The sequence below is a fragment of the Corvus hawaiiensis genome, chromosome 3 (assembly GCF_020740725.1).
Source record: "Corvus hawaiiensis isolate bCorHaw1 chromosome 3, bCorHaw1.pri.cur, whole genome shotgun sequence".
In the NCBI taxonomy this organism is placed as follows: Eukaryota; Metazoa; Chordata; class Aves; order Passeriformes; family Corvidae; genus Corvus; species Corvus hawaiiensis.
The window spans coordinates 115,483,752-115,511,412 of record NC_063215.1 but is presented as its reverse complement, the minus strand read 5'-3'; the positions used below and the strand labels follow the sequence as shown (position 1 = coordinate 115,511,412).

General features: G+C 43.9%; 1 long non-coding RNA gene across 4 annotated transcripts; it reads left to right on the top strand.

Moving 5' to 3' along the window:
• The first annotated feature begins 4,492 nt into the window (after nt 1–4,492).
• On the top strand, nt 4,493–27,642 carry LOC125324052. Of its 4 annotated transcripts, none has more exons than XR_007202776.1 (7): nt 10,356–10,484; nt 13,232–13,311; nt 16,657–16,749; nt 17,454–17,617; nt 22,575–22,702; nt 22,869–23,021; nt 24,146–27,642. It is a non-coding gene; the product is annotated as an uncharacterized LOC125324052 (long non-coding RNA). The 4 variants fall into 4 exon arrangements; XR_007202777.1 differs by adding an exon at nt 13,467–13,542 and having other exon boundaries at nt 22,869–27,642; XR_007202778.1 differs by lacking the exon at nt 10,356–10,484 and adding an exon at nt 4,493–4,662 and having other exon boundaries at nt 22,869–27,642.
• The last annotated feature ends 19 nt before the right edge of the window (nt 27,643–27,661 follow it).

Below are 27,661 nucleotides of genomic sequence, written 5' to 3'. Positions count from 1 at the left end.
GTGCTGGGATGTTTCTGGGCTTGGGAGGAATTAGACTCCAAGAGGTGCACTCAGTTGTTTGTCCTGCAGGTAATATCTTGCTTGGTGGAAAAGGGGCTCCCTGCTCCCATGTAGCTGGAAACTCCTGAGGAGCACATGGCTGCTGCTTCTCATGAGGGCAAGATCCTGTCTAGAACAGGCTCTGAATACTCAGCTCTCAAGTGTAGGAGCCCAGGAATTCCTGGCCTCTGGTCAGCAAGAGTAGTTATCCTACAGCCCAGGACAAGCTCAAGGAAGCTCAGAGAGCCTTTGGGGCCTCCCAAGCCCAGCACTCGGTGGCAGCTGAGATCCTGGCCCAGAGTGAGACACGATGGGGAGTTGAGCCCATGAGCAGTATTTGGCTACGGTAAAAAGCAGCTGCTTTGAGAGCCAGCCTGTCCTTCCATGCTTGCGGGGAATCAGTGGCAGCAGGAGTACCTGCTGATTTCCTGAAGGCAATGAAAGGAGCTGCTTTCTCAGATGGCAGTGTGACCATGTTCAAAATAAAATTAAGAAAAGGCTTTTTGGCATGCTGCTCCGTTTCTAGAAGTCTGAATTTATTTTCTCCCCAAGACTTCCTCATAAAATGAGGCCCTGGCCCAATTGAAATCAGTAGGAGTTGCCCTAGTGACCTCAATAAACCCAGGATTTTCATTTGTAGTGTTCATTTTGTATGATTATTCCCAAAACACAACATAAAACCACCAAACAAAGGGAAATTAATTTTCAAATCTCACTGTAATCTGATTATCTAAAATGTAGGTAGTAATATTTCTGTTAAATTTTACAGAACTGCTCATCAGATTTTGTATGCCTGCCCCCAGGCTTTTCTACTAGAATGCTTTATCTTCAGCCATGAATCTATAGACAGAACAGTAAATTTGTACAAGGCTTTATGTATATTTTTACAATCTGTGTATAGAATTCATAGCACATAAGATGCATAGCACAGATAAAGTATTTTTAAGATTAGAAAGTGTCTGTAAATTGCCCATAATCCCTTCACCATGAAGAAAAAACAAAACCAGCTTTTTAGCTTGAAGGTATTGGTATTTTGAAAGAGCTTTTGAAGTCTGTGTGCTTGTTGATACCATCAGAAATGCATTTATATTAAGCCTTTAATTGTAGCATTTTAAAATCAGCTGTCTAATTGTTTTCTATAGACAAAGATAACATAGCTGGCCTTGAGGGACTCTCCACCCTGGTCCAATGGGGTTTGCACTTGAACAGGTAGTAGCAAGTGCAATTTTCTAGATCTCATTTTAAAGCTTCACAGGGATGTTAAGTGCTGCCTGGGGAGCACCAGCCTTTCAAAAACAGCCGTGGCTGGTTTTAGCCTGACATCAACCAGGGGTTTGCATGGGGAGGAATCTGAGTGGGGCTGCTGTGGTTGTGTAGAGAGGAAGAGTTTCCACTTCCCTGAGGGCAAAACACCTTGTGTAGCCTCGTGCTGGTAGCAACAACATGCTGAGCATCGTGTCAAACAGTTCAGCAGCTGCGAGGAATTGGAGGCATGAAGTGCCCTGGGGATGCCCTGCATGAAGGCAGCGGTGGAGGCTCCCAGACACGGGGCTGTGCTGAGCAAGGTGGTTTTTTGAGCCAAAGAATTGGGATCCTGTATGTCAACACCCTTGGTGATGGAGGGTTATGGCTGGGCTGCTGAATGGCATGTGGTTGTGATTTTTCACAGCCGAGAATCTCATTTTGTTTTCTTGTTACTCTGGGAGATTCTCCAGCTCTCCTCTCCCTTGAGCTGCCTGTTCTTGCTCTGTGCCAGAGGCTTCCATGTGCTCAAAGCCCAGAGATTTCCTTTTTGCTGAGACTGGGGGCACTGGAAACACCTGGTGGAGAAAGACTGGCTGAGGGAGGGTGGGACATCCCAATGTTTCAGTGCACTGCTTGCGAGCTGCCCTGGATGTGCTGAACGCTGGCCTAGCATGGCAGGAGAGGCAGGATAATTCTTTTGTGGGTACAGATGTATTTCAGTTTTCTCCAGCGAAATGCTGGTTGTGCTTAAAAGGGACAATGAGCATTAATTCACTTCTTTGGTAGGGTATAAGAGTTGTGAGTATAAGACGAATTTATGCTTCTGTCTTTCCAGAGTCAGTAGTCCCAGTGGGCTCAGGGGAGGTGTTGGGAGACAGGGCTCGCATCTACCTTGAAAACATACATGAAAACATCTCTTTCTTTAATGCCCTGCTTGTAGGAAGTTGTGAGGCGATAAAATAAATTCACAGAGACCTGGCTTGTCTAGCTTGTTTTTGTAGTGGGACTTGTTATGAATGAAAGAATGATGGAAATGTATTTAGCTTAGAAATACTAAATCCTGCAGAACTTCCAGAGCATGGGGGTTGTTGGGGTCTCCTCCCCCTGCCATGTAGCCCTGGGAGAGGGGCCCTGGGGGGGAGGCACGGGGTTTCCCTGCCCCTGCTCAGCCTCGTTCCCATTGGTTGGTTTGTGTTCCCTGCGCGGGCAGAAGGACCCTTGGTCCCGTGACTGGAACAGTTCCTCGGCAGAGCTCCGGCCATGCGGCTGGAGAAATAAACATCTCTGAAACATCTAGCAAGAATCTGTCCACATATATATTTCCTTTCCACGGGGCTCCTGGTTTGATATATGCGTGTTACAGTATCCCCACTGCAACAAATGGTGGAGAATTGAGAGCAGAACGATCCCCGATCCCTAAGCGACTGATTTGTGTGAGTAAACCCTAGAAACTTTGGATTCCTCTTCTTGGTTTTGTTTTGCTATTCCATATCTAAACTATGGAGGAACTGTGGGAAGACTCTTGGCTCTCAGAGCCGCATATGGACATTTATCTTAAACTTAAAATGATTCTTGAACAACGATTTGTAAATTTTAGCTTGATTCAAGCTCAAAAAGAACTGAAACACTTCCCAGCATGGTTGTTTAAGAACTTTTTCTATGTTTCTTGGGATTTAATTCTTACCAAGGAGTTTTGGAAGGCCGTTTGGACACAGTTAATTTCTGAGTCAAAATATATACCGATGGAAGAATATTTTCGTGAATATTATTTAATTACCGAGACTGTTGAGCAATGTCAGCTGTGTCCTGGCAAAGGGAAGCCTGGCGCAGGGACCGTGCGGCCCAGGCCACGTGCACCGAGCGCTCTGCGAGCAGCAGCCTGGCCGAGATGCAGCGCCTGGCAGCGGCAGCGAAGCTGCGACCAGAGGAGGCGACGCACGGAGAACTGAGCGGCGTGGCCCGGCCCGGCCCGCGCAGCCCCGAACGCGACCCCGGGAAGAGCGCACAGGCACCAGCAGCCCCGACAATTCCAACACGGGAGCGACCGAAAGAGAGAGCAAAGACACAGCGAGACAGAAAACAGCAGCCACTCGGAAAAAGGAAAAGATCATAGTAACTAAGATCTTAGGGATAGTAAAATGGTATAATGTTAAGCAAAATTATGGTTTTATAACAAGGGGTGACAACCAGCAAGACATATTCGTTCATAGAACTGCTATTAAAAAGAATAACCCTGAAAAAGCATCCCAAGCTTGGGAGATGGAGAGGTGGTGGAATTCAAAATTATACAAGGTAGAAAAGGGTTACAAGCATCGCAGGTCACTGGGCCTGATGGTGTTCCTGTAAAAGGCAGTATATATGCAAAAAATCGTAGTCATTTTAGACAATATCTCCATTGTAAGCCCCCCCTACAGTCTCCCTTTCCTAATCCCACCTTTCCCTTTTACCCTATGTCCTATTACCCCCAGTGTATTCCCAATCCGTTTTTTCATCCATGGTTTCCCTCACAAAACCATACCTTTGCCAATTGTTTCCCCAAAAATCCCTTTCCAATGCCGAGTGGGGGATGAAGAGGGGGAGGGAAGAAATTAAACCCTCTCCTGCCTCAGTTTCCCCACAAAGCATGCTCAGAGAGTTCTGTCTCCCTTCTGTCAGCCCTAAGATGTTCCACAGAATCTGTTTGGACATTTAAAGACTCAGGAGGGTGGCTTGTTTTGTCTTGAAACTGTTCTTGTTATGTTTATCCAGTTGTTTTCATTCTCCTTTTATTAAAATAAAACGGGTGAGATGTTGGGGTCTCCCCCCCTGCCATGGAGCCCTGGGAGAGGGGCCCTGGGGGGGGAGGCACAGGGTTTCCCTGCCCCTGGTCAGCTTCATTCCCCATTGGTTGGTTTGGGTTCCCCTGCGTGGGAAGGACCCTCGGGTCCCGTGACTGGAACAGTTCCTCGGCAGAGCCCCGGCCATGTGGCTGGAGAAATAAACATCTCTGAAACACCTATCAAGAATCAGTCCATATATATATTTCCTTTCCACTGGACTCCTGGTTTGATATATGCGTGTTACAGTATCCGCACTGTAACAGGGGGTAGCACAACATAAAGGCATTTCCAGATGTGAGATTACCATCCCTTGGTTGCAGCCTTGGGCTAAGGTGTGACATGTTCTTGCTTTTGTTCTTACCCACCAGGGCTTGCTACAAGTGGTACTCACATCAGACACCACCAGTGCTGAGGGAGAATATGAAGGGCAGAGATCTGGAATACAGAGGGAAAGTATCTAATCAGAAATAACAGCTCTCATCAGGCACAGACAATAGACAGTAAAGTGGCTTCAGGAGCACTATTCAGGCATCATGGGAGCCAAATCAACAGACAGAAGGTAAAAATAGAGTCATGACAACTATTTAAATGATTTGCAAAAGTTGATTATGCTCAAGACTTCCCTAGACCCTACAAAGGGAGAATTTGTTTTGCTGCCTTAGAATAGAGTCCATGCATGTTTTTGCCTTTGTCCTCCATGCTTCATTTGGTAGTTTCTCTACCATATGTGCTACATAAGATGTTTTTCCTCCTCAGTGCCTGGGGATGAACATGTTGGTTGACCCTGTTTAGGAAAATAATCTCCAAGTATAGCCTGTAATTGTCCTATTGAGCACTCCCCTTCACCCCTCTACCTAGGATCTTTGTTGGCTCATAATAAGATGGCAAAGGGCAGGAGCCCCGAGACACGGCTGGGAGAGGAAGCTTTCCCTGCACCCCACTGTGTTTCCAGGATGGCAGTAGCAGGGTGCTGTGTTCCCTTATCAAACACTGGTACTGCCCTGGTGTGAGTCGGGCACAGGCTCACCATGCTGCTTTTGTGGTGAATTAGCTGGGGCACACAGGATGGCCTCTGCAGGCACTGTGATTTCTGTGTCACCCTTCTGCCAGCTGCGGGGGGATGGATGATCCCAGATCTGGCATAACGCCTGCTGAGGGTTTGGACAAATGTGAACTGACAGAGGGAGTTCATACCAGGTCAGCATTTCACGGCGTTTCTGAGCGGGTATTAGGAGCTTTGAAAATCACTGAAGTGCAACGTGAGATATTTAGAAGTTGGGGTTCCTACCAGCTCATGGCAGTCATTTTTCATCCCATTTTACAGGCAGAACTCCCCAGCAGAGCTGTCACAGTGAGCATGGGTATCACCGGCTCTGGGGCCCTGGGAAAAGGCAGAGGCTTACAACTGAAAACTGGAGCTCTAAAAGCAGGTTGTGGAATGGTCAGGAAAACCAGCTGGAAGCTACTGTATTGTTCTGATTTTCCAGTAGCATAGTCTGTGCTGGCAGGTTTGTTGTCACTGGGTGAAGGTGTATTTTTGTGTAATGAAATACATCTCCTGACGTTAGCAGCACTGGGAGCCAACACCTACCATTTCCCATCTAGGAAATCTAGCATTCCACACTCCATGTCTGCCTTTGAAAGAAAAATGAGAGTTTCTTTTCAGCACTGGCAAAAAAGTGATACTAATTAAAATAAAGCTTGGAATGAAATGTGAGGGTGACTTGATCTAGGAGCAGCCTTACAGAATGAGATTTAAAAATATGCAGCACAGGAAGGAACTCATGCATTGAGTCACAGGAGGACTGATGAATTAGTAAGGATGGTCTATCCATAATTTCGATGAGCTGGGACAGACAGGAGAGGAAGCAGCACTCTAATACCAGCAACTCAGGCTGAGATCAGGAGCCTTCAAAGGAAAAAACTTCAGCCAAGTTAAGGGAAAAGAAGTCTCTTACCCTTGGTTTCTTACTATTTGTCATGCATCTTGAGTGATTGTGTAGAGGACAACCATTTGCTGAGCTCCTGTTAAGACTCCATAGTTAGAGAAATGGCTTACACCAGAAGGCCAGAATGAGGTCTTTCAAAGGTCATTATCAGAACTGGTTTCTCATCAATACGCTACTTGATTGGAGGAAAAGACTCAAAATTGCAGGGCTTTGATTGCTGGGAGGGAAGCTTTTAACTGCTCCCTGCTGTTCTGTCATTTTGTGTTAACCCCAAATGGCCCCGTTAAATTGATGTCCTGTTTCCCATTTACTGCCCACAAATCACTCTTCTCCTGTTAATGTAGGAAACATTTGCACATGATAGGAATTGGAGTGGCTAAACAGTAAATCTTAAAGCCAGTAAAGAACTCAAAAGTATTTAACCAGTGACCAAAGTACTGATTTCCCTTGCCACTTCGTAATATTCAGTTGTGAACTTTATTAAAAAATACAGAACCTCATGTCTGCCTTAAGAGAATCTTTGCACAAACACTGTTCCCAAGCCGTGGATTGTGAGTCAGTGTGATTTCTGTGTGACAGCTAATTCCTTGCAGCTAATCAGACGCTAAAACAAAGGCTGGGAGTGATGCAGCTGCTCAGGCGGTGGGGTGTCACCGCTGACGCCGTGTGACACTGCACTGCTGCTGTGGGCTGGGCCGGCAATGAACACAGCACAGCAGCTCTGCTTTCTCAGGACAGCGATGCTCTGAGTGCCTGGGAGCTCTTTGGGCTCAAGAGGAGCTGAGCCCCAGAAAGGTTTTCCTTCACTTTGATGGATATCTGAGCTTACACGGCCTCACAGATTGGCGCGTACATCCGCCCTCCTATCCAGAACTGAGTCATGCCTCAGGTCCTTCCACTGACAGCATTTTACTGAAGCCCACTTTTACTGTCAGGTTAAACTCAGATGCTGACAGTGCTCTGGGGTGATACGTGGTCCCTTCTACAGAAGGACCTTCCCTTTGCAGAGCTCCCCTGGCAGCAGAGGGAAGCGTAGGGAGCTGGATAATGAATTCTAAAACAAGACTTGGTATCGCAGGAATACCCCAGTAATGGTCTCAAAGCACTTTGGCATAACTGGAGAGGACAAAATGAGTAAGCACCTTGTAATCTGTGGTGTTCGTTGTGAGCAAACAAGAAAAAAATTAACCCTTCTTCTGCTGGCCTTCAGGCAATACTGTTCCCTTCACTCTTCCATATCCCTCTATTTCCCTCACTGCAAAAAGGGGAGGATGAAATCCCGCCCCTCAGCAGTGCTTTGGTACCTGCTGATCAAACCTGCTCTATACGCAGCAGGAATCAGGACAGGTGCAGCAAAGCCCTGCTCTCCTCAGGAGCCAAGGTTTCTGGTGTGCTGTCACTGAAAGATTCCCAGTACCCATAAATGTCACTGAACTGGGAAAGGTAACATTGCTGAAAATCACAATCAAAGGGGCCTCAGATGTAAATCCTTTCTAAAATCTTTATAATCTTCAGCTGCCTTAGATTCAACAGATCTTCCCATATAATGAGCCACCAGCAAAAAGGTAAATATAAATGCAAAATATTCCCAAAGCAAACATGTTATTGGCTTTTAAAACAGGTCCATTTAAATAATGTGAAAATTTATTAAAGACACAGAATCTATTCTGCTTTATGTTTAAAGATGAATTAATGCAAATATCACAGGTTTATCCTGCATTACTCCCTCGGGAGGAGTCACTGGGGAAGCAATTTGTTTCTTGTTCACTGAGGCAGGGAACTTTGAAGTTCCCGAGTTGTCTGTCTCTGCAAGTAGCCCATTTAATCTTGAGGAAAAGTGTCAGAGCTAAGTTGGAGTCAGTTGTGTGCATTGTTTAAAGCTCTGGCAGGAAGAGGTCTGCAGCATACCACCAATGAGCAGTATGAGGGGCAGTGGAAGTGGCACAAAGAATTCCTGGAAGAAATTTTTTATTGGCTATTAACAACAGACACGGAGCCGTGTACAGTGAGTGTCAGGAGGGCTCCATTAGGCCTTATCTTTTTTTTCTTTAGAACTGACTTCTAGGCTATGGGCTCTCATCATTTGCTTTTAGGTGGTATCAGATGAGGATGATTTCTGCGAGGGCTAGTTGCTGGGAAAGCCACTAGAAGTAGCTTCATTTCCCCAGAAAATCCTCAGTTTTAGGGATGTTCACACACTCCTGCTCCTTTGGCTTTGCTCATGAAATTTTCTCTGGAGTTGTGCTGTAACTGGATTAGGTAAATTAGCTAGAATTAATTTCTTTTAAATTCAGCCTAGAATATTGTGCTCTGTTAACACAACTGTGCGGGCAATGGGTTGTGACTGGTTAGGGGACAGAAGCATACACCTTCTGACAGGCTGCTTCCCTGCACAGAAAACATTTAAAAGCTGTCTGAAACTCCAGAGCCATTGAATTCACAGCAGACTCCACCTTCTTCCCAGAATTGTTTATCGGAAGTCAATTTTTTTACTCTTTAATTACAAATCAGACCCTCAGCTATCCATCAGCACAGCTCCAGTGAACTGGTACACATGAGCTCCCGTGTCAGCTTTTAGCCTGAAGGTTCCAACCTTGGGTTATCAGCTGCAAAGAAAAGCTCTGAGATGTTAACAGCATATAAAGCAATTTAGGGAGGTCAGTATGCATCTGAAGACAGCTCAAAACAATAGCCAGAGGGGGAATATAAACTGTTTACTACAACTGGATTGGCACTGAAATCTGCTGATGCAAAATTCATAGCCAATATGAATTAATTTGCTCCTGATCAATCCTTACAAAAACTCTGGCTTCTCCCTGCTTCCCCTAATGACTTCTATTCAACAGCTGTGGGTTTGCAGAGCAAACTGCAGTAGCAGAGTAGACATTAACGTTCCGAAACAGCACTAAAATCCGTGAATGGAATTGCCTTTGAAACTTACAGTGGTTGCCAGCTTATACTGAATCAAGCTTGTCATGTTTTTATGGACTATACTTAATCTTTGAGCATCTTTCATCTCCCTATCACCTGTGGGTGAGGGAAGTATCAGCCCTCTTTTACAGATGAAGAAATGAGGCACAGGACACCTGAGAAAGGCTTGGAAATTGCTCTGCTCTGTAGCACAGTCTTACAAGAAGACCCCATCTCACCTTTTCATGTTAGTTGGATCAGCTGCAAGATCTCAGATTGGTTTTCCTGCTATGCCACAGAATCACAGAACCACAGAATGGTTTGGGTTGAAAGGGACCTCAAAGATCATCCAGTTCCAATCCCCCAAAGGTGGACAGGGACACTTCCCCTAGACCAGGTTGCTCAGAGCCCCATCCAGCCTGGCCTCAAATGCTTCCAGGGATGAGGCAGACACAGCTTCTCTGGGCAACCTGCCCCAGTGCCTCATCACCCTCATAGGGAAGAATTTATTCCTAACATCTAATCTAAATCTACTCTCTGTCAGTTGGAAGCCATTCCCTCTTGTTCTGTTACTCCATGCTCTAGTGAATAATCCCTCTCCATCTTTCTTGTAGGCTCCCTTCAGGTACTGGAAGTCCACAATTAGGTGACCCCTGAGCCTCCTCTTCTTGAGGCTGAACAATCCCAGTTCTCTCAGCCTTTCCTCAAGGAGAGCTGCTCCATCCCTCTGATCAACTTGGTGGCCTCCTTTGGACTCACTCCAACAGCTCCATGCCCTTCCTATGGTGAGAATCCCAGATCTGGACACAGCACTGCAGGTGGGGGTCTCACCAGAGCAGAGGCAGAGGGGCAGAATCCCCATCCCTCACAGAATTCAGCTCGAGTTCCCACTGGGGCCCAGGCAGTGAGTGGGATGGGCATTGTTCCTCCTGGTTTGTGGCAGCACCTCTGCAGGAGAGGGGAGCAGGGCTGTCCCTGTTCCTCGTCCGAAGGGTGAGCAGAGGTCTGCAAGTTGTAGGTGTAGCTAAGTAAATGCTCTGTAAAGTCGTTTTATGTAATGGCCTGGAATTTGTACCTCTGCTTATGAAACAGGAGCTGGTGGCTGTTTTAATAACCAGGATGCAGTGTAAATGCTACACTGAGCTGAATTCTTTCCTCAGATAGTCTGTGCATGCTGGTGAAGTCAAGGAGAACTGGGCTGGTATCCAAGGACAGAAGCTGGTTGCTTGTCTACTTAGGGTACATTGAAAGCATTAGTAATGAGATGTGAGAAGAATAAATAAGCCTGTTTACCACGTGGAACAGAGCTGCCTTACAGAGGGTGAGCTGCAAGATGACTAGTAAAGGGCTGCAGCCAATCGCCCCTCCCAAAATGGCAGGCTGTCCTGTCATCTCCCGCAGCAACCCAGGAAATGCCCCAGGAAAAAGCCCTAGGAAATGCCTTGAAAGGACAGCTCTGCAGTAAGAAGGGCTTATCTGATGTACTCTGCTGGAAAGGTCCCTTTTGTCTGGGGAGCCAAAGGTAGGAATGGTGATATTTGTGCAGGGAATTTCAGAGAACCCATGCTCATGTGCAGGACAGGAGCTAAAGCAAGGCCTTTTCAGGCTAATTGTGATCAGTCAATGCAGAGGAGGATCACCTGCAAACAGGATTAGGATAGGATACATAATATCATACAGAACCTTATACTCCAGAAATCAGATGTGAAGTAAGCTATGGGTCTGGTTCAGGGCTGAGAATGGTCACCAAAGCCTTGGACCATGGAATTTAATACAAACTGTCACAAGCGAGGGAAGGCTAATTCAGGTTTAGAAATATGTGCAGCATGAATTTTGTAGCTGCAGTTTTACCCTTTAATAGCTAGAGAGCTGTTATATAAATAGTATAACGAGGCACTGTGCAGACGGGGTGGGAAAAGAGAGTTTATTTCTGTAGTCTAAAAGAGATCCCTTAAAAAGTGGGGGGAAGGGAAGGGAAGGGAAGGGAAGGGAAGGGAAGGGAAGGGAAGGGAAGGGAAGGGAAGGGAAGGGAAGGGAAGGGAAGGGAAGGGAAGGGAAGGGAAGGGAAGGGAAGGGAAGGGAAGGGAAGGGAAGGGAAGGGAAGGGAAGGGAAGGGAAGGGAAGGGAAGGGAAGGGAATCACAGATGGGTGGAAGGCCTTGTCAGCCAAAGCAGCATCTTCCCTAAGTAAGGATTTCACAGCAGAATTAAAAATACATCAGGTCTAAGATCTTAATAAGTGGTTTCTAAAGAAGATATGTGGGAAATGGAGCACAACAGAGCAGGCAGATCCTGCTGGCCCAAGTGGCTGCAAGCCAGGAGCAAGGGGGGGTGTGGGTCTGCACTTGAGCTGGAGAATTACAAATAAAGGAACAATTGGGAAAGGCAAGGTGTAATTCATGAAGCAGCCAGAATTTGTTTAATGTTTCTCAGGATTTAAAGCTAATCACAAGCTAAGTTTACCCTTCTGGTTCCTCCTCCCACCCCACACCTCCAAGATCTTCTAATTTATAGCCTTCCAGATTCCTGCACTTTTCCTGAGCGTGATGTACAGGAATGGATCAGTCTCATATCTCAGTGGCTGCAGAAGCCTGGCAGTGTTTTCACATTGCTTCTCCCTCCAATAAATCAAAGCATTCAGAACTGAGGACTGCAGTTCCAATAGAAGTCCTATGGTCGGGAAGGACAGCTGTTTCTGCATTTTTACAGCTGTGAATCCCCTGGATGGCATTCCTGCTGACAGGAGTGCCTTGCAGCAGTTATATAATTGCAAGTCAAAATTTCCCTGGTTTGCCAAATTGCTGAACCAGAAAGGTTTGCTTACTAAAGGACTGGAGGGAAGAAACTGGAAGGGAGACAGAGGCGAGAGGCTGCATAAACTGTTGGGCTGTGATCAGCATTTTGATCATTTTAGGAATTTGTCAGAGGGGAGGGGGGAAAGTTGTGTGGTGAGAGATGGCTGAATAATTAACCACGTATAATTTAGTCAATGAATTTTGCTGATAGAGGATTATCTACAAATGGATTCCTGTGTGTGTCAAATGTTATTCAACAGCTCTTTTCAGTGAATAATTTTTGAGTTGTAGCTGTATCCTGAGGAGTTCATTGAGGTATTTGATAATTAAATACTGAGAAATAAGTGAGAGTACTAGCAGACCAAAAACTAATCACTTAAATGGTGCTTGTACAGTCTCATTGAATTCTTAAGGTATAAAGGGAAGTTTGTTTGATTTGAACTTTCATCACTGCCTAATCTTTGAAGAGGTCACTTAAAATCTTGTAAGCAATGAAATCTGAGGCATTTGGAGTGAATTATCCAGTTTTGAGGATCTCAATACTTATCTGTCTGTATATGACTGTACTCAGGAAACACTCATCTGCAAATCTCGCACAGACAACTAAGCCTATTTCTTTGACTTATTACTAGTTACTCTTACTTCTCTCTCATCCCTTCATTAAACTTCTGTGCTCTTCCCACACTGTGTTAGAGATTATTGAAATAGGGCAGTTTTCTGTCAAATACTTGCAATAGAGCCTAAGCATCATTCTAAAATTCAAATACCTTAGTAATGATCTGTAGTATTAATTTCCAAGGCTCTGAGGAAGATGCTGATATTCTTTAACCTCCACTCCTTGTATAACCTTGGGCAGATCAATTACTTGGAGAAGTTTTGTTATCCCCATCTTACACCTAAAGCCCATTTGGATGATAAAAATCTCTTGCAGTCATGAAGCAAAGATCTGAGAGCTGCATCCCCAAAACTGCAGTAGCAGTTAGGGGAATGCTCCAAGGGTCTACAGAATCCAGTGTCATAGCAAAATACAGAATACAGTGAACTGTAGATGCTGTTGGTGAAGTAAAACTGCAAGTCAGAAAAACCAAAAAAAACCAGCTAAGAGTACACATTGTTTAGGTGAAAGACTTTACTGGGTAAGAGGTGAATTTTTAAGCACCAACTCTTGTGGTGACAGAACAGTTACATTTTGACCTGTTTAATTTAATGGGTATCCACAAGAAAACTCAGGACAGCCCAATGGAACTCAAGCCAGGGCAAAAAAATTGTCCTGAATTCCTTTGTGAAGGCCGGAGTTTCAAAAAAAAATAGAGCTCTCTATTCTAATTCTGTATTGCCACGTAGTTTTATCCTGCAGAGGCACACTCGGAGCAGCACAACTGTCCTTTCAGAGAGACATGTGCTGTGCTCAGCTTCTGTGCATGTGTTTGCAGCTCACAAGCAGATTGCTAATGTGGTCTTTTTGTTTGTTTCAGTGCTTTCTCTTAGGAGGTGATGCTCCTGACTGTTTGATTACATGGAATCTGAGGTGAAAATGCCCAACCAAAGAGATCAGGTGAGAGAGAAAAAAACCCAGCATATTAAAATAAGAAAATCAGGCTTTTTGTGAAGGACACAATTGCATGTTCGCGTGTTGCTGAAATCCAAAGGTACTTCTAATAAACCTTTAAACCTCATCTTTTTCTAATAATCTTGATAATCCTCACCTAGGATTGCCAGGGAGTAATTTGTGACTGCAGTCTGTCTGACAGGGAGAAAAGCAAAGCTGCTTGACAGAACATCAAAGGTTTGTGCCACTAAATCCTTCATGCTTGAAACAATGATGAAAAATGATTGTCAGCTATGAAACCAAAATTATATCAATCTGCTTCAGGGTTGTGGGGCGTTTCTTTCTTCATTTGAAAACATGACCCAGCCTAGCACAGTTCACTTACCAACCTCAAGTGTTTTGTCATTGAAAAAGAATAGAACTGAGTCAGGAGGGGTGAATTTATTTCATGCTTCACAAATGTATGTTGGGGGGGTGGGAAGGAGAAAATGCTGAAAATAAAATCAAGCAGGTCAGTGCCCAAATACCTCATTCTGATTGTCTTTATATAACACATGTAACAGACAGTATAGTTGCTCTCTGAATTTCCAAGGGGAATATTCAATGCAGAGTAGCTGAAATGGAAACTAAATATGACTGGAGGCTCTAGTTCCCCAGCAGTATCACTGCAGGTGACTTTTCTGGCTGTAAATCAAATGATCCTTAAAGCTGAACACTGAGAAGCAGAAGTCTGGGAGTGATTTGGCTTGTCATCTCTATCAAAATCTGGTCTTAATGAGTATCTTGTTAGCTACTCCCACACCTGCTTTTCCTGTGCAGAGGCCTCCATGATGTACCAAAACCAGGGCACCAAGTTGGGAGCAAGAGGAAATGAGAGGTTTAAAGCATCAGCATCAACTCTGTTAGGAACGCACGCATGGGAGAGGCTGCTGCACACAGAGCCCGCAGCGCCTGCACCCCATCTGTGCCACGGCCTGCCCATGGCACCACGGGCTGCACTTCTGGCATTGCTGGGGGAGTCTTGTGGCAGAGAAGTCCTTGGGCCTACAGGAGGAGAAGGCAGCTTGATGCCTGCCTGGCAGGACTGAAGCACATTGTCCTGCTGTTGCTGTGCAGAAAAGCTGAATCACTCAGCACCCCGCTGCTTTGTGAGACTACTCACAGAAGGAAAAAATAATCCTTTCTCCAGTCATGGCAAGGGGACTTTATCTGGACAACATCCATTCTGCATTGCAGGTGATTATTTTAGGGTTATTTTTGGAGGGAAACAGGAGAGACACAGCCTGGCTGCTCCTGTTCTCAGTGGTGAGGGAAAGATTCCATCAGCATGGTCCCTCTGCAAGGGCTCTGTCCCTTCCCAGGCTGTGTGACCGATCAGCCAGAAGCTGGTGGGAGTCACATCCTCCCTTCCAAAGCTCTGTTTTCTCCTCACTGGGGAGTATTTGCTGATCTTCCCTGCCACTTGCTTTGCAAAGTTGTGTTCTAACATCCTGATTATAATTTGAAGATGACGAGCAAACGTGCACAGAGTTAGCCTTGAACACATGGGAACTTTTCTGACATTGCTAGTTCTGAAGAGATGCTACCCAGTGATTAGTCATGAAGACTGAGACATAAACTGATACTTCTCTCTGCCTCTGCTCTTGCTGCATATTCTCTGTACCACCTCTGACAGAGGAGTTGGAGGTCAGACAAAGAAAGAAATGAATTACAGTCTAGCAAAACAAAAGGTTATAAAGATAAATGGTACCATTCCAGTGTGATGCAAGGGTGCTGCATGGCATGAAGTGCTGCATGTTGAGGGGCTGTGTCACCTCATTTTTCTGCAATGCTTCCCATTCTTCTTCCATTGCTTTGCTGTGGAGCCAGTGACAAAGATGACACTAAGCCATTTCATCCTGACAATCCAAATGCTTGATTTAGCCAAGGTTTTTCCTCTCTTTGGCTAGAGAGGGAAGTGCTGTGCCAGAGCCTTGCAGTTCTTTGAGAAAGAGAGTCAAAAGAATCATTTCAAGCATTTAGATGGGTGGGTATTGTCCTCTCAATATTAACTTACCTCTTCCCCACCCTCTCCCCCTCCCCAAACATTCTCTACGTTATCAGACAAGCACTTCACTCAGGAGGTTGCCTCGGTTTTGCCTCGGTAGGATCTGGGCCTAGGAAGCCCTGTGTTTCTCCTGCTCCTTTAGGAACTCTGCATTTTGGATATTAGGCAGGAAAAATCCACTTGCTCTTGCAGCTAAGCCTCCTTCAAAGGCAGTCCCCAGGCGATGGAGGAGTGTGTATGGCACAGGGAGAGAGCAGCATGACAGAAGCAGAAGCCAGCAGCTGGTATTGTTGTACTGGTGCATCTGCATTATAAGATTTTATATGATTAAATTGTTCCACAAGGTAGCTCTAATGAAGTTATAAAAAGTCTCCTCAGCTTTCCAGCTGGTGGGTAGCAGAATGTGAGATGCAACTGATGGTCAAATGTACACTCTAATCAGTCATGAAACATTTTATTTAATTAACTTTGGTTTACTTGAGAGATAAAGTTTTGATCAAAACACTCTCTAATTTTGGAACTTCTTTTGGCCTAATTTCTAAAATCTAATTACTCCAGAGCTTCACATTTGACCTTTCAAGCCAGAATATGGCTGGTCCTTACAGCTTAAACCTCTAATTAGACAAATGAACTAAAAAAATTATCTCTTCTGTAGTGATACACCTTTTACCTCAATATCTTTCCTTGGCAAACAATGTAACTTTAACTAAGAGGGGTCTAGTTATAAGCTTGTTTTTTAAGTCTCAGAGGTTTTTTTCTTTAGTAATCCTTTATTGATGATGTGACTCAGATTTTTTTTTTCACCTTCCTTAAGAAAGGCTTATTTTTAGAGATGTCCTCCTTCTATGTCACTTTGGACAGCACAGTCTGCCTGAATTTACTCTTAGTGAGACATAGGTGCTCCCTACAAGTATCACCTCCTCCATGTTGCATGTACCCAAAATGAGCTGCTGTGTTTCAGTGAATAAGAGGAGTACCATTAAAAACTTCCACTGATTTATTCTTCACCAAACATTTTTCTTCCTTGATAATTTTATTTCTGGAAAGAGGTACATTTTAAAAACACTCAAGTTTACACAGAAAACCAAAGCCATCTTTAGGGTGTTTTTTCTGTTTTTCTTTTTTTCAGCACTGTCATGCAAAGAAGTACTCAATTTTCTGTCCTAACAAAAACACAAAAGCAGAATAACAGAGTATGTGCGTGGTGCAGTATCTGCTAACATTGCCACTATTCACAGTCATCAGGATGGGGAAATACTTTTTCATGTTCAAAAGTGTATTTTCTCTGTTACTTTCACTGGAAGAAACTTCCAGCTCTCAGGTCTTCTCGTACCTCTGGACAGGACACCGGGCCTGAAGTGATGGTGAAGAACACCTCATACAAACAAAGAAACAAGGTAATCTGTCCTCATCAGGTCTTGCCCCGAATGCATTGTTAAGTCCTTACATGAAACAAGTTTTCTTTCCCTTCCATTATACTTCCTTTTATCATTAGTTATTGTAATTAAATATCGTTTCTTCCATAAAATCAAGTTCTCTTTCAAAACTAGCTTTGGTCACAATTACATTACAGCAATGAGTTCCACTTAGAATTTCTCCCTACGGGTTTTTCTGAACACCAAAATTACTTTTCTTTTTAAAAAGAAAAATTAGTCTATTAAAAGAGCTCTTTTCATTTGGGAAAAATGAATTGAAAATACATGTTGGACACCTTCTGTCCTCTCTTTTCAAATAAAATCCCATTCAGGAAAAGCCTTAGTTTGGAAATTGTCATAGAAAAAAACAAAAGCTTTGAGAAGCTGTGGGAGTTTTTGTTAGAAACTGGCTGTTACACTTAGAAAACCAAACAAAAATAAATTATCAAAGACAGAGCTTTCTTGTTGGACACCTCATCATCTAAGCTGCAAAACTGAGGTGGGTAGAAGAAGTTTTGCCCCGTCATTGTTGCATCAAATTCAAGGTTAATGTTCTGCAGAGGAATTACAATAATAAGGAAAACTATCTCAAAGCAAGGAAATTAGGCAGCAAAGGACACAGAAGCACCTGAAGCTCCATATCCCATAGACCTATGGATTTTATAATGTAGCATCTTCTCTTTCAGCAGGGCCCATTCCAGCCAGGCCGGGAGATGGATCAAGAAACTTCACAGCAGGGCAATTTACAGACAAAGGTGCCAGCCCGGAGTTCCTGGTCCTTGTTGTGCAGGTCCTGCTTTCTGCTGTTCCCCCTGTGCTGCTGAATACAGATCTGCACAAACCCCTCCAGGTGCTTTGCTTTGCAACACGCTACATTTATGACAGGGTTTTTGGAAGCCAGCTGAACAGCTGACCTGTTTGATACTTTGTGGCATAAAATCCTGGGGCTGAAAAGGGCTTCTCCTTCAGTCATCTCGAAATCATTCACCCTTCATTTTACTGACTTCCTTCCAGTCAACACAGTACAGGATGACTAGAGAGGCTGAAGTGATCTTCTTGGAATTTTCATATTTGCTTCTTTTTCCAAGCCATATTAAGAAGCCTATTCTCACTTATCAGTTTTTCGCTTCAAAATTTTCTGTCTTCTAATACTTCAATAACTGATTGCTGATTGAAATTTTATTGAGAGTCAGGGAGGGAAGAAAACAAAACTAATTTAACCATAGCAGGGGGAAGCAAGTTCATTTTCTCAAGCCAGGGAAGTGTCTTCAAGCTCACCCCTGGTGGAAGGTCCGTGGGTTTTAGCACTGCAGGTGAATGATTCTGGGCCAGAATGATTTCATCTCTCTGACAAAGGTAGTTAAGTGTTTGACATTTTTTTCTAAACTGCCAGGTTTTCCCAGAAATAGTTTTCCAGGTTTTCATAAGCCTGGAGACATTTTTGTCATTTCAGCCTTGTTTAGCTTATTACACCCTGCCAGCCACATCCAGATAAAGTGCAACAGAGGCTGCTGCCTCTGTTACAAACTCACATCTTCTTTATCAACAAACCTTCAGTACCATGACCATTAGACAAGCCCTAACATTTGATCTGCCATTGATGATAGGCACGTTCCAATTTGTGGCTGCTAGCCTGCAAAAATGATCTACAAATAGCAGGTTGCAGGATGTAATTTCATATCCTGCAGGACGGTGTTGAAGTCTTCCTGTTTCACTTCAATGTGAAGGTCATTCCTCCAAATGTGAAATTACACTTGCTCAAAGTGGCATGGGGAACTATACCACAAGCTTAATTTAGAATAAAAACACAGGAAAATAATGTTTTGTATCAATTTGTTTTCGACAGTTTAACAAAAATGTTAATTTGTCACGGAGCCGGAGACAAGACTAGGCCTTAAGAGAACAGCGTATTTGGGACTATGTTTGTCTCTTGCTCAAATTGGTGGATCAGTCCTCAAATGATTCTTTGGTTTTACTAGGAAATATTATTTCATTTCCTCCATTGCTTTTTTTAAAGCAGCAAAGTGCTTACCAACCACCTTTTACAGGTTTGCTTTTCACCAAGCTTTCCTGAGACTGTAAATGTTCAATATTACAAATCCATGCTTCCTAGTATTGATGAATCTGGCTCTTGGAAAGCGGGAGTTGCAATGATTAACTATCTGATTAAACCAAGAAAAAGAGCTGCCTTGAGGGTTTGAAAGACGTGCCCTTCAGGAGATTTAATTTCATGATCTCCCTAATCAGTGTTTCGTAAGTTCACTGTACATCCTATGCACATCTTTTAAAGCAGGGCAGATTGCATATTGGTTTACAGTGCTATCACAAATTAGCAGTACAATATCAGTTTCTCTGATGCGGGGAACTCTGAACAGGAATCGTTTGCATTTCTATGTGAGCGTCCTGGAGACAAATAGAATGAAATGAATAGCCTTTTAATTTAATTGGCTTCCAAGGAGAGCCTGAGAATAGAAAGCACAATGCATTGCACATTTACTGTAGAAACGGTGGAGGTCAGAAGCTCAGCGTGCAGGCCCTACATCAGTCACCACTGCTCCTGTGCAGTAATTTTTTTTAATTCTCGCTGCATCTCCATCAGACCCCAGGAAGCCAGATAATTCAGCGTTAGTATTCCAAGTGGAAGTGCTGGGTCATTTGTCACTGGTCGGATCATGCTATGGAATCTGTTTAAAAAAAGCTGCCAAAATGAAAAACTACATTGTATCAGTGCTCTTATATATCAGCCACAAGAATTAGATCAGGACAAAAAGAAAGAAAAAGGAGAGGAAAAATCTTTCTCATAGAAGAATAAAAAAGACAGAACAAAAGAAGAAAAAGTGGTACAAAATGGATGATAGTCTGGCAAGAAACCCTTTTTCAAAATAATCTTTGTATAACAGACTGTTAAGATTTATGTGTTATTTAGTGGAGCCAGCCGTGCTGAATGCAGTGAAAGCAAAAAGGGAGATAATATTGTGCTAATATTCAAAACTCCTGCACTCTTTTGACTGTAGAAATAAAGAGCTATAGCTCTTGTAAAACTTGAGCTGGCCTAAGAGCTTATCAATGAACACAGAAACCCATCCACACAGTGCTAAATGTAGAAAAGGGATTTCTTTACTATTTTTGGACTGGCTAGTGCAAGATCTGTGCTGCTACTTCAGCTTGAATTCATTCATCTGTCTGCAGGAAAGTTCAGAACTCCTCCTCTGTGTCTGATCCCATATGCTCGTGCCAGTACAAAAACCTGACACAAAGCACTTCCATATGTAGCAGGCTCAGCTGCACCAAGGGGATCACATTAACCTCCCATTTCATTTTTGGACTGTTGATTTTTAAAAGCACAAAGGTTCCTTTTAGGAGGTCATGCGTGAACAGTTGCTGGCATTTTTATTATTTCCTATTACAACAATAAATTATTCCATGTAGCTGTGTTATTATTCACTGAAGGAGAAGGAGGAGGTAGTGCTTTCCAACTAGAAATATCCTAGTGGTCAGTGTTCTCTCCAAGAACACTGAAAAGTGTTCCAGCTCCCCTTCCTGTCCTGAAGAAATTCAGTCCCTTATGTGTCTGTGACTCGGGTGGCCAGGCTGTGCCCAAGCTCTGTCTCTCTCCTCCTCTTGTGGAAGCCCAGTTCCTGTGGAGAAAAACCAGATACACCGGGTTAAAAACAGGGCACAAGCTGGTGTGACTTTATAACTCACCTGGGAAGCACAGGGCCCCTGCACAGCCTGCATGGATCATCCTGTCTGCATTGCTCAGCACTGGCAGGGAAGCAGTGCTGTGCACAGAGGTAAAAACTTCCCTTGTGGGCCCTGTCAGTCCGAGAGGACAGTGGGCTTCAGGGCGGTTTGCAGAAGGAAAAGCAGCAGTTTGCAACCTGGCTGCTCCTGGTCATATGAAGGGGTGGCACCTGAGCCCAGAGCCTGGCTGCTCAGGGAGGCTTTGTCTTACCCTGCAGTGAGCCATGTTAGTACTCCAGGAAGATACATGTTCACTGGGGACAAAAGGCACTTTGATTTAGGTATAGATATATTTGAAGTGTGTGCCTGCATCAAGTCCCCAGACCAGTGTTTGGGGTTTTTTGTGCTATGATGGGCAGGTTGTCCTGAGCAAACATGGGATTGCAGGTTTTGTGAGGGTTTGACAAGTTAATGCACCCAGATGAATTGGATGCACCCTGCATACACGGCCTACATAGAATCATAGAAGGTTTGGGTTGGAAGGGACCTTGAAGACCATCTAATTCCAATCCCCCTGCCATGGGCAGAGACATCTTCCACTAGACCAGGTTGCTCAGAGCTCCATTGAACCTGGTCCAGGGATGGGGCAGCCACAGCTTTCCTGGGCAATCTGTGCCAGTGCCTCACCACCTTCACAGTAAATTATTTTTTTTCCTAATATCTAACCTAAACCTGCTCTTGGTCAGTTTTAAGCCCTTCCCCCTTGTCCTGTCACTACATGCTCTTGTACGCTGTCCACTGTGGAAACAAACTCTGCTTAATTGTGGCCAGGCTGCCTTCAACAGGTATCCATAAGATGGGCTCATGCAGTTTGACTCCTCTGAATTTAAACCCTCCTTTAGTTAGAACTGATGTATCTCAAGTACCCTCATGTAGACAATACTAAAATTAAATGGATTAACCTCCAGTTTAACTCTACTGAAAAAGCTAATTGGGGAGAAAATGAAAGGAAAACATGTAAAAAAGGTTTTTAGGTGAAAGCTTCAATGCCTTCATGAAAAAGAAATGTCATTAAGGTGAATTTGACACAGGCACTGTGCCTGCATGGTAACGTTGCATAGCATCCTTTACATTTCAAATGGTTTTTACATCTGCTATGTTTCACCAAGTCGAAAAAAATAAGTATATGGCACTTTCAAACATATTATCACTCCTGGTAAAATTTTGTATTCTCCCTCTTTGATAACTGATATTCCTCAGGTAACGTTGGAACTAGAAGCAAAGCTTTTCCTTTTCTCAATATTCAGCTCTAACTATTGAGAAATTCTCACCTTCTCTTAGGGAGCGAAGCTTCATGCAAGACTGTTTTCCTTGCCCTAACCCCATGTTTCTAAGAATTCTGCCTTCCAGAGGAAATCCCGGTGTAGTGACCTTTGAATATTTATCAAGTGGCATAAGGTAACCAAAGGCTGTAGCCTGGAAGTAGAGAAAGGCTCCCTGTGGAAGCAGATTTGATAATTATGGAGAAAAGAGGACTCATTTCCCTGCAATATAAAATGATCCACACCTGGCCTATCCTCACTCCATAATATGCTAAACAGCACATGCATTTTCTAAAGGATGTTAAAACCCTGCTGTCAGAAAAATGAAACAGAGAGAGGAGCTCATATAATGCATCAGGGGGAAAAAAAATCAGTAGGTATAAATGGAGAAAAAGGCTGTGTCAGCCTTCATGGAAATAACACATTTTCTTCCTAATCTCCTGATACATAGAACAGGCAGTTACTGGCTGGAAAATAAAAGGATGCTGGAAAACAGGAGAGCCTGCTGGCTGTAATCTGCACAATACCTGAGCACTAGGAGTTTGTTTCAAAATGTAATATGCAGCAGCCTGTGCATGTTAGGGGGGGAAAGTGGTCAGCGAGGAGAGGAGAGGTGGCACCAAGCTGAGCTGGTACTACAAAAGGATTAAGAGCAAAGTAGGGCATTTCTACCACGAGCTGCTGCAGATTAATGGGTAATTGGCCCAGGTGCAAATCTCTCTTCACCACCACCTGTGTGATTAAAGGAGCCTTCCCCACCCCTTCCTTCACTCATGGTGGTTTTTTGTCTTGTGATTTCAGAGTCCTAAATCCAGTCGAAATACCTCTGTGGGAGAAAAAAAAATAAAATAAAATAAGAACGAGCAGAGAAATACCTGTTCTTCAAAAATCAGCTTTAAGCTGAAAGATTGCACAACTGCTTTATTATGGTAAGTGTCAAGGCAACAGGTGGCATGGCAAGAATTGCTGTGGGATCCTTTTCAGGCAGTGTGATGTGTTTGTCCAAAATTTTTGCTCTGCATGTTTGTGTTTATTTTTCTTCTTCATCTTCTTAGCACTCCCCTTGGTGACTGCCTTGCTCTTTTGGTTTTTCAGAGCATTTTAGGATGCCTACACAGCTTCATGGGCCATTTCCCAGGTAGAAGTGGTTTCTCCAGGGATGTTCTTGTCACTGCAGCAAGTTTAATATGAGCTGCCTGGCCGTCTGGGAACCGAGGCAGCAGGAGACAGGAGGAGTAGGGCTGAAGGGTGAGTGATGTGGAGAATACTTGCAAACAGGGCAATGCAGAGGTGTCTTTGTCAAGAGTAGCTGTTGTTAAGAGTTTCGATCAATGAATGTACTCAGTAGCCACTATGAATCTTTTATAAGTGAGTCCTTCCAACTCCTTGGTAGGTTTGTAGGCTACTGTTTCACATTTTCAGGGATCTGGGCTCTCCTGTCAGGTACGTCCCTTTCCCAGGGTGGTTCTCTTGTGTGGAGCTGTAAAACCATGATTATTACCAGCTTACCTGATAAGAGTTTTTGGGGTCATGCTCTGTCTCACAGCAGGAACATGAAAAGAGGGACAATGATAAGAGCAGCATCTCAGCCTCCCACCACTGTAACACTGAGGCTGTATCTCACAATGTCAATGTAATTATTTGCTAAAAAGGACAAATTCTGCTTTCCTGGTTTTGGTACCATTCCTGGGAAGAGCTGCTGCTCTCCACTGAATGAATGCCTGTGTTAAATTTGCAGAGTATCCCATGTCCTCTATGGCACGTGTGCATCTTCCAGACTTCATCCTGGAGGGGAGGTGAAAAATGTAACAGGTCTAGTCCGGAATGTAATTAAAGATTTATAAGTAGCCATGCATTTTTTATGCATATAAAGTAATAAGAGCTGTAGAGTTAAAGCAGAAAAGTGACATTAAATGGTTGCTCTTGCCAGTTTTCCACAAAATATGACCAAAGCACCATTTCAGCAGCAGGGCTGCAAGACTGCACCCTCCAATAGGGAGACAATGATTTGATCAGGCTCCAGTTAAGGCCAGGAGCATCCTCTGCCTGAGGGTCTGTTCAGTTTCTTTTGCATAACATTAAAAGAAGCTCAGCTGGTCAGACCAAATGGCTAATCAAGAGATGTTTTGCAATACGTCCTTTCATTTCATTCCATAACCCACCACTTCAAAGCCAGGGTTTAAAATAAATAAAAGAAAATAAAGGTGGTTGTGATCTAATTGGAAAGGAAGTGTTAACACAGGATGGATCTGTAACCCTCTGCTTGACAGAGAAGAAATCTTCTGCTCCTTCTCTTCCTATATATCTTCCAGTGTATTAATCTCTTTTCAGTGTTTTCTTTTTCCTGAGCATCCCACTTTCTCTTTTTGCAGTTAGCTGCCAGAGAGATGTATTTTCTCCTACCGACTGCATCAGAATTTCCTAAGGTTATGGGAACTGGTGCTTCTGGGGAATTATTGAATTCAAGTTATTTGGTGATACTTCTTCCTGCTTCTGCAAGCTCTGCAGGACAGCCAAGGCATATATCATTTCATTTTCTGGAACATTTAGGTCACTGATTTGTCTGCTAGCCTGGCAGTGTTTTATTTTCAGATTGTATACGAACGAGTGTAAAGTTTTGTGAGTATAATAAAGTCAGTGTGAAAAGAGACTAAGGTTCATCACAGGATTTCTTGCAAGTTAATTGTTGGAAGCACTGGCATGCAATCTGGCTTGCTTATCGAATTGATTTAAATGGTCGGAGCGAAAGTATTGCATATAACTTGTCTTAAGAAAAGTGTGGTTTAGAAATGTTACAAAAAAAAAAAAAAGTAAATGCAAGCAGCTGGTATCTTGCTGTTTTGTGACCTGCCTTAAGTGCTCTGTGTGGGGAATCCTGTGGATGGGAAAGCTCTGGCATGTGCTGCTTTGCTGAAGGCCGCTTGATGCATCCCTTATGGTGCCTTCTGTGCCCTACAGGAAGTTTTGGTCCATCAGTTAGAATTTGGGGGACAAATATTGATTGCTTGGTGCCCCAAACACGCCAAGTATTCTCTAATTTTTCACTGAATTCTACTGTTCTATTCTTTGCCTCGGTGTATTCGGTGATATGTGTTTTGGAGTAGCTGCAGTATCAAAATTGTTAATTTTCTGCCACTCAGCACATGTGCTGCTATGCCCTCCAGCTTTTCCTCTTTGAAGCCCTGGCATCCTGCTTCACTCAAGTGTTTCCTGTGAGAGAACTGAGCCTGCCTGCGTGGTCCTGGCATGTTTCTATTTGGCCTGAGAAGCTGATCTTCACAATTATTGTCACCAATTCAAGCCCATCCAAGTATCTGGCTTTGAGAATATTTGAAATACTGCTGCCACTGTTTCAGAGACCCAGATGTACTAGCCTGAAACATTTATGCTATTAAAAGGGCTGTGAGAAATTTTGGATGAGGCTCACATTGACTTTGCAGCCAAGATTTCACCCTTTCATTATAAGACTAGCTTTCAAACTTTTGATCAAACCATGGACTAACAGATTTATCTCTCCCACCCCCCAAAATCTAATTTGCAAATATAATCTTCAGCCTGAGACTTAGGTTGCAATTGCTGCTGATTGGAATAGTGTGAGGGAAACAGGCTGAATGAGGCTGTACAATTCTTTATCTGGTATCATTAAATGAAATGCCAGCATTAGTTAAAATATCCACCAGATGCCACAGGTTTATACCTTAAGTGCATTATTCACTCCTTGTTCTTTGGTATTTCCCTGAGGGTGGAAAGGACTGTAGTTAGAGGAGAAGAAACAATGCTCTGATCAATCACAGACCTCTTGAATTGCAAATAAGAATCAGCAACCAGCTCACAAACCTCTGTGCTGGTCTGCTGAGCTTTCTGCAACCCCCTCGTGTCATTCTCCTATGACTCTTTACATAATGTACGCGCTGAAATCTTTCTCACTGTTTTAGTTGTTGGGGGCTTTTTATATTGCCAGTAAGGTGCTTTTAGGCTTGTAGAGCCTCTTGAAACAGAGCCACTCTACCTTCCTGTCAGCACAGAGCCCATCGTGTGGGAGCCAGGGTGACAGGCCACTGACAGCAGCACCCTAACAGAGCACCTCTATGGTACCTGAGTACAAGCAGTTATTATCTTTTATAGTATGTGAAGAAATGAGTAATGATCTGAGAAATGGTGTGCCGAGCTGCTGATGTAGTCAAGTGGCTGGTGATTTTACAACTACCTTGTAAGAATGTGAATATTTTCTCCATCTACGGCAGACACCAGTGTGACTCCACTGGGATCTCACTGCTTTAGAGCCATCGAGGCCTCTGTGACACAGCTGCCAGAAGGGACTGCCTGTGCTGCTGCAGAGAGATGCTGCTGGGAACATCTGCAGCTCCCCGTGGTCTTCTCTTCCATTACAGGGAATTCTCGGGTGTTCCAGGCACAGAACAACAAATAATGCCTTGATCCCACAGGGTTTTCTCTTTGCCATCTGAGAAGATGTTTAAAAAGTTCCTGCCATGCATTTGGAACAGGGGCTTGCAGGGAGTTGTGTGAATATTCCCCCCTTTGCCTTGCTCTCATGATCAGATTGAGACCAAATGCCTGCTTTGAAAATACACTCCAGAGAAACCAAAGCCATTGAAATCCTACCTGGATTCCTGATGGAAATGTAGAGGACTGGGAGAGTTGCAAAGCGACAGGATAACTCAAGCTTTTTCTTCTGTCTGTAAGCTGAAAAACGTGATGGAACATTGTGTGAGCTCCTGAGCAAGGCAAGCTTTGTTCAGTGGTGCTTTTTAGTTAGAGGTGTGCTGATGATGGTTTCAATTCTGTTGACATCTGGTTGTTGGAAAGGGCTAAAATGTTTTATTACCCTGGTTTCAGATAAGGGCATGTCTAAATAGGAAGTCATTTGAAAAAGAACTCTTCCCTGGCCTTTACATTTTGCTTAAAATGTTTGACAAAATTGGATTTTATTCTTGACTCAGGAATAGATAAAGAATATATTGAGAAAGCAGCAAGTTGTGTGTAAAGCAACTGGAGCTGCCTTGCCTTAAGACTGTTTTTATTCAGGTGTCTGTTATAATAATTCACTTACACTGTGCTCCCTTATCAGATTTTCCTGGAGATCTCTGCTGTGTGCAAACATAAAGGAACTTGGAAGCCGCTAAGCTTTCTGAAATGTTAATGCAAACACATTGCATATGTAGGACTAGTGAGCATTTTCCAAGCATTTATCAGGCTGTGACTAACTGATTCATTAGCTAAAAATCGACTGCTATTGGTTTTGGGCAAGCCTGTGCCACGTGGTTTTGGTTTGCAGGGGTGGTTTATCATGGCACTTCTACCCACTGCACGGAGCTATCTCCATCTGAACCAGGAGCTGCTGGGCAATAAGCACTTCTAAGGAACAGTTTCCCTTGCTTATTAATTGGCAATGACTGTAGGAAAATACTCCATGATCTAGTGGCACCTCTGCCTCCATAATGCCGTCCCAGACTTCAAAGCCTGTGTGGACGAGGTCTGACATCTGGTGAGGGTGCAGGAGTACAAGCCGGGGCAGAATGTACCCACTGGTAATACGAACATCAGGATCCCTTCTCTCCTGCTTGTCTGGGTGGATAATCTGAGACTTAATTTTAATTGCATTAATCTTTTGCCCAGTAGCACAGCAGATTGTGCCCAGAGAAGACTTCCACAGGCCTCATGTTCCCAAGGAGTGTGGGCTTTACGTGGAAATAGCAACGATGCTGGTGCCAAGAGGCTTGTTTCAGGCTGGGCTAACTTGCTTTTCCCCTAGTTCATTTGCTGCTGAGTCTAGAAACAGGGATATCTGGGATGGGTTTGGGCAGTTTCAGCTTTGTCCCTCTTATCCATTTAGCTCAAATGTCAAACCATGCAGTGTTGGGGTCCCT